This window comes from Eleginops maclovinus, chromosome 7 (assembly GCF_036324505.1).
Source record: "Eleginops maclovinus isolate JMC-PN-2008 ecotype Puerto Natales chromosome 7, JC_Emac_rtc_rv5, whole genome shotgun sequence".
Lineage (NCBI taxonomy): Eukaryota > Metazoa > Chordata > Actinopteri > Perciformes > Eleginopidae > Eleginops > Eleginops maclovinus.
Genome location: NC_086355.1, coordinates 21,850,990 through 21,856,536, shown reverse-complemented (window position 1 = coordinate 21,856,536; position 5,547 = coordinate 21,850,990). Strand labels below are relative to the sequence as shown.

At 38.8% G+C, this 5,547-nt stretch overlaps 1 long non-coding RNA gene across 1 annotated transcript; it reads right to left on the bottom strand.

The window, feature by feature from the left end:
- Positions 1 to 794: 794 nt before the first annotated feature.
- Positions 795 to 1,510, bottom strand: LOC134866965 (uncharacterized). Its single transcript, XR_010166099.1, has 2 exons — positions 1,313 to 1,510; positions 795 to 1,128 (listed from the first exon to the last, which is right to left on the bottom strand). It is a non-coding gene; the product is annotated as an uncharacterized LOC134866965 (long non-coding RNA).
- Positions 1,511 to 5,547: the final 4,037 nt, after the last annotated feature.

The following is a 5,547-nucleotide window of genomic DNA, read 5'->3' as shown; positions in this document are numbered from 1 at the left end:
GCATAACACTCCTGAAGACGTTCCCAAGCTTTCCCCAGTGCTATTTGTGGACTTGCTATGTGCACTGCACGGAGACGTTTCACCTGGTTGCTGGACTCTTTTCCAAGCCATCGCGTCATCAAGTCCAATTCCTCAGTGGCTGTGAGACCAAGTCCTTGAGTGGCATTTTTGTATGATGACAGCCAAGCACGATAATTTTCAGGTTTATCATCAAACTCGTACAAACTTGTATTCACTAGGTCACGCCGAGCTAAATATTGTGCCAGGTGTTCAGTTGCAGGCATACTTTGAGTATTTGTTGGCTGGGGGTTGAAGGATGGAGCTCCAATATTCAAGTCACTGATCTGCGAGGTAAGAGTCTTGGGAATAACCCGCGGACCTTCTCGGGTAAATGGATTCTGGCTGACTGACTCTTTGGCTGCTGGTGGCGCATAGTCTAAGTCATAGTCTGTAAAATCCACATTGTTTGTGCTGTCGTATGAAAAAACAGGCGGCTGATGGCGTGAAACAAAGGGGTTGTTCGGGCTATAACTGAGAGTGGCATAGGTAATTGGTTGAGTTGGTGGCGAACTAGCCTTCATGGCTGTTTGTCGGACGGAGTTAGTGGAATGGAAGTGAGTTTGGATGTGTTCACTTGTCCGTTCAAGTTTGCTTTGTTCTGTTGAATTTGTTTCATCCAGCACAATATAATTGTTGCTTCCTGAAACTGCTGATTCCCAGACAGCTGCTACGGCTTCAGCTTCTGCTGCTTCACGGCAGATGGCTAGTGTTTCAGCCTCAGTCTCTTTTTTCACTTTTTCTATCCTAGCTTTGGCTTCTTGCTCAGCATATTCGGCACGCACTTTAGTAGCTGCTGCTTTTGCTCGTGCACGAAGTAAAGCATTGGTTGATGAGGCAGATGAATGAAAGCTGCTTCCACTTTTTCCTGATTTATTAGATGTAGTTTCCATCTTGACTCGTTATTCAATGCTAACTTCTCAGTCTTTTCACTGTGTTGTCTTCACTGCAGTGTAACAACTGAAGCTATCCAACAAGTTAAACTCTGATGCAATAACCAGGAGTCTGTGTCGTAGTTAACATTTCACTGTTGTTTACTGAAGATTCCAGCATTACATGGCAGAGTGAAAACTGCAACAAAACAAAGTTTGACATTTTTTAACATAAAGTTCAGCTTCACATGAAGTCTTATGAAATATCCTTGTAAATACATGTAAATAAAAACGATCTTTTAAGACTTATTATTACCTTCTCTTTCAACTTTAAACTTAACTTAATCTATCAATTATTTAACTTAACAATGAGTTTTACTTACGACTTTGCTTCTAGCATCTTTCACGGTCAGGAATTCTTAAGTATTAACTGTTTTCAACAGATAGGAACTGAGTGGGAAGTAACTGATGACAAGGCAGGAAGTGGTAAGGAAGTTACAGGAAATTGTATCAAAGTAAAAGTTTGTATTCTTTCTCAATGTGTCAAAATAAAAGTCAAAATATATCGCCCTAATGGCGACACAGACATACAATTTTGAAGTATGTAACATAGGCTTTAGATTTCACACAGGACTTATCCTGAGCTTTTTTAAAGGGAACACGTGCCTCAGGATTACAGTTGTAGCGTTTGTGTAGCCTAGCTTAATTGAGGATTGCACAAATGCTGCTGTGCTGTTGTTGCAAATTAGCATGCCATCCCTTCCCTTGAGTTTTGACTTCCAACAATGCAAGTTCTCATTTGGTTTACTTTATTAAGAAAGGACTGTACAAGTCCACATGATAAAAGTCATGCATTCATGAATGATAAAAAACAATCCCTGTGTTATTATATTTGGCAAAAGCACTACCACCAGCCACTCACTGATAGTGACTATCATACTGTCTTACTAGCAGTGTTATAAAAAGTGTTTTGTTGTATTCAGATATCAGGTTTGAATATTCGACCCTACCAAATAGAGTATTACTTTCTGGTCATGGAAATAATACTGAAATAATACTGAACTACTGTATGAGGTAAATGGTTCTAACTGGATCTGTTTCCCAGATGTTCAGTTTATAGTCGTTGATAGCTAACAGCGATGGAAAGAGAGATATGACCCACACACAACATTAAAAGCAACTCTATAAACAGCCTCATTCCCTGGGAACAATTAAAGATCTAATGAAGTATTATTTTCGACCCAGGTGACGCAGGGCAAAATGATGGGGTAAAATAGTGTGACGTTACTGAAACCCAACCCATTCTCCAGATTTATTTGAAAGCAATAGAGTTGCTCAAACAAATAACCAGTGGTGCCATTTTGAAAACAGAAAAAAGGGTTCTCTGCAGCATCACACATTTAAACTTTAATAATGTGTTTGAATTTAAATCCCTTATGAAGTGTGGAGCCTGACATCACAATGTCTCTGTATCCCACGAGTACCTGGTCTCAAACTGGGAAAAAAAATGGTTGCACTCTGGGTTTCCATGAATTGGTGAAGGATTCCAGGTGCATTGAGGTTAAGTTACACTGCAGCTGTCCAGCTGAAAAAACACACTGGCCAATACAAATGGCCATAGAGGAGCTCTTAGTTGACTATTGTCTCCTAGCTAACCTTCTGTCAGGCCGGTGCAGTGTATGTAATGCACTGATGCATGTGCCGTGCACACAGAATAGATTTTAAAATAGTTTTGTTGGTTTTTATGGCTCTCAATGGTCTTGGACCTAGATTTGTATCAGATTTTTGCAATTTATTAACCCTTTACAACCTTCAGGTCTTCTGGTACTTGCCTTTTAGTCAAGCTTTAAGTTCAGACAAAGACCCAATTATAGCAGGAAAGGTCCTGTTATAATTACGACCCAGGAGACCTATACTCATTTTGTTGGTATTTGGTGATCTTCTTAATCAGAAAGTTATTTTATGCTTTCGAGGTATTGTTTTTATTATTATGTTTTGTTTTTGGTTTGTAATGCACATTTGTGTATGAAATGTACTATATAAATAAAGTCGGATTTATTTGAAGCGCTAATTCATTGCTAGTCTAGAGTTGTTTCTATCACTGTTAAATACCAGAAACCATTTATTATGCATTTTAATTTTCCACATTTTAATTTGTTTATTACGGTGATCGACAGGTGCAAATGCTCCACAAAGCCCGACATTTATTATATTCAAATTAGGAAAAAGTGAATGATTTTTGAAGATAAAAAAATTAGGAAAAAAAAGATATTATGTTCAACTGTATTATCACAAAACGTCAGCAAGAGCTCGTGTCCCAAATGTGTGCATCACTTTTTAGTGTACCCTGGTTTCCGTTGTGTTACAGAGACTTTTGCAGTGTTTTGTGTTTGCTGCGTTTCATTTATGCAATGCTCTAAGCCCTGCATATGTTTCCTCAACTGGGTGAATGTTTTCTCAATGCTGCGCATGTGTTGTCATGTTGGTGAAGATGTTTTTATATTTGCATATACATGGCACATTTGTTGTAGCACGTTTGCACTTGTCGGCCACCTTAATTTATGCATTTGGCCACAAGTGGAAAACAAACAAGAAAGCATGCAGACTTCATATTAGTCATTATCCCTGGTGTGGGCCTAATATGCTTATCTTAAAATCCCTGTCAAAACATACAATAATGTGTCAAATATCATTATTATAAATGACAAGTTGACTGTCACCGATTCATTATGATATCTTAACACTGAAAACCCATTGACCCCTGGATTAGAAACTGCTGATTGGCTGCACTAACTCAATACAGGTTTCATTTGAAAGGCAGTCCTCATTGAGTCATGCATGCATGTGAGAGCACACACGTACACCCATGGTTGCACATCGACTTCAATAGACACACAGACAAATTCAAACACGAAAGCTTAGGGGGAGATTTGCGATCTTGTAAAAACACATCGAGGGACGCATGGCTCAGAGTAGTTGCACTTGTCAAACAGCACCTGCAGCATGTGCCTTTCATTTCATTTAGACAGGACAGAAGCCGAGAGAGTGGTTGTCAATATTAGACAGGCATTAACCAGCAGAGTGTCCTTGGGTAGCGCTTATGAATGTCAAAACATTTGTAAGTGAGGTCTCTAAAAAAAGAGGAGCCCTTTCTGTAAAGAAATTGACAAAAGTAGAATGGAAGAACCTTTGCGATTTGTAAGGGTGAAAGAAATGGCTTGTATTGCACTGGAAAGACTCACTTGTCACTTGTTATTCTCTGAAAATCCTGCATTTACACTTTTCTTATAATAAAGGTTAGTTCATGTACTGTGGGTAAACGATTTTGAGATTTTAAGAAAAGTACTAGATGTGGGTAACTTTATGGATTTAATGTCCAAACGCTCTTAAAGGACAAACATCTGAATGCTAAAACACAATGCAAAGTTAACTTAATATTTAGAACGACCATGAATCATGTCCTTTAACCCAACTAAGTGGTAAAAACACAATTTTTATCTGGTGTCAGAGTGAAGTGCTTGAAAGACAGCGAGCGAGTATCCTCGTGTCATCATACTGGTGGATTGAATTCATGTAAATCACTGTAAATGTGCTTTTGGTTCATATTGAGTGGTGTCCCTTAGTAAGACATTTTCAATAACAAAGTACATAGCCATTTTAAAAAGGTTGGAATGCTAAGTGCTTATGTTTGTGTTTTTATCATTCATTTCAGTGGATTGATTTATTTTATTTTTTCTGTAATTTTAACTTGCTCTTGGTCAAGTGTGTGATATGCTGAATATTATATACTGAATGACTTGAGCATGTGTCATTTAAAGGGGACATATTCTTCTCATTTGTGTCTCTACTGGGACATGTCTCCATGCTTTAAATCTTCAGAAAGCTCTTTATTTTTCTCATACTGCCTGTGCTGCAGCTCCCTTTTCACCCTCTGTCTGAAACCAGAGCCCAGTCTGCTCTGATTTGTTAGCTGGTCGGCTCTGTTGGGAGTGGTCACCCGCTTAGAGATGTCCTGTCCCTTAGCCTATGTTGTACAATGTGTAGTTTTTGATTCAACTGGATCTAAGAAATGGTGAAATACCTCAAGAAGTGTGTTAAAAATGGCCCTTTACATCTTAATTCTTGGAAAAATGATAAGATAAGATGTATCCATATTGTTTTAACACTGGACCAAGCATAACCAGATTACAGTTTAGCAAAGCAGCAAATACCTGACTAGATGAAAACACATCTGATTGATTGGAACCCTTATCTTGCAGAATTTTCCAAAACACATCACGTTAAGTTTGGCACTTACACAATCCTTTCTGTCCCCAGGTGAGACAGAACACATCAGCATGAAGCCGCTGTTGGGATAGATGCCAAGAAAACATCCATCTTTAGTCAGGAGGCATGGTTTCTGCCTCTTGGCATGCACATTCCCTCCGTGACTGACAGCTCTAACAATATGGATTCAGCCAAGTAACTGCTGGAGGCACACTGTAACTTTAGCCATGTAGTGATTTGCGCCATACCCAACATATATTAACTCTTCCCTTCTCTTTTCATTCTCTCTTACAGACACACACCCACACTTTTACCACAAATGCGTGAACTGTTTCTGCCTCTTTTCCTAGGT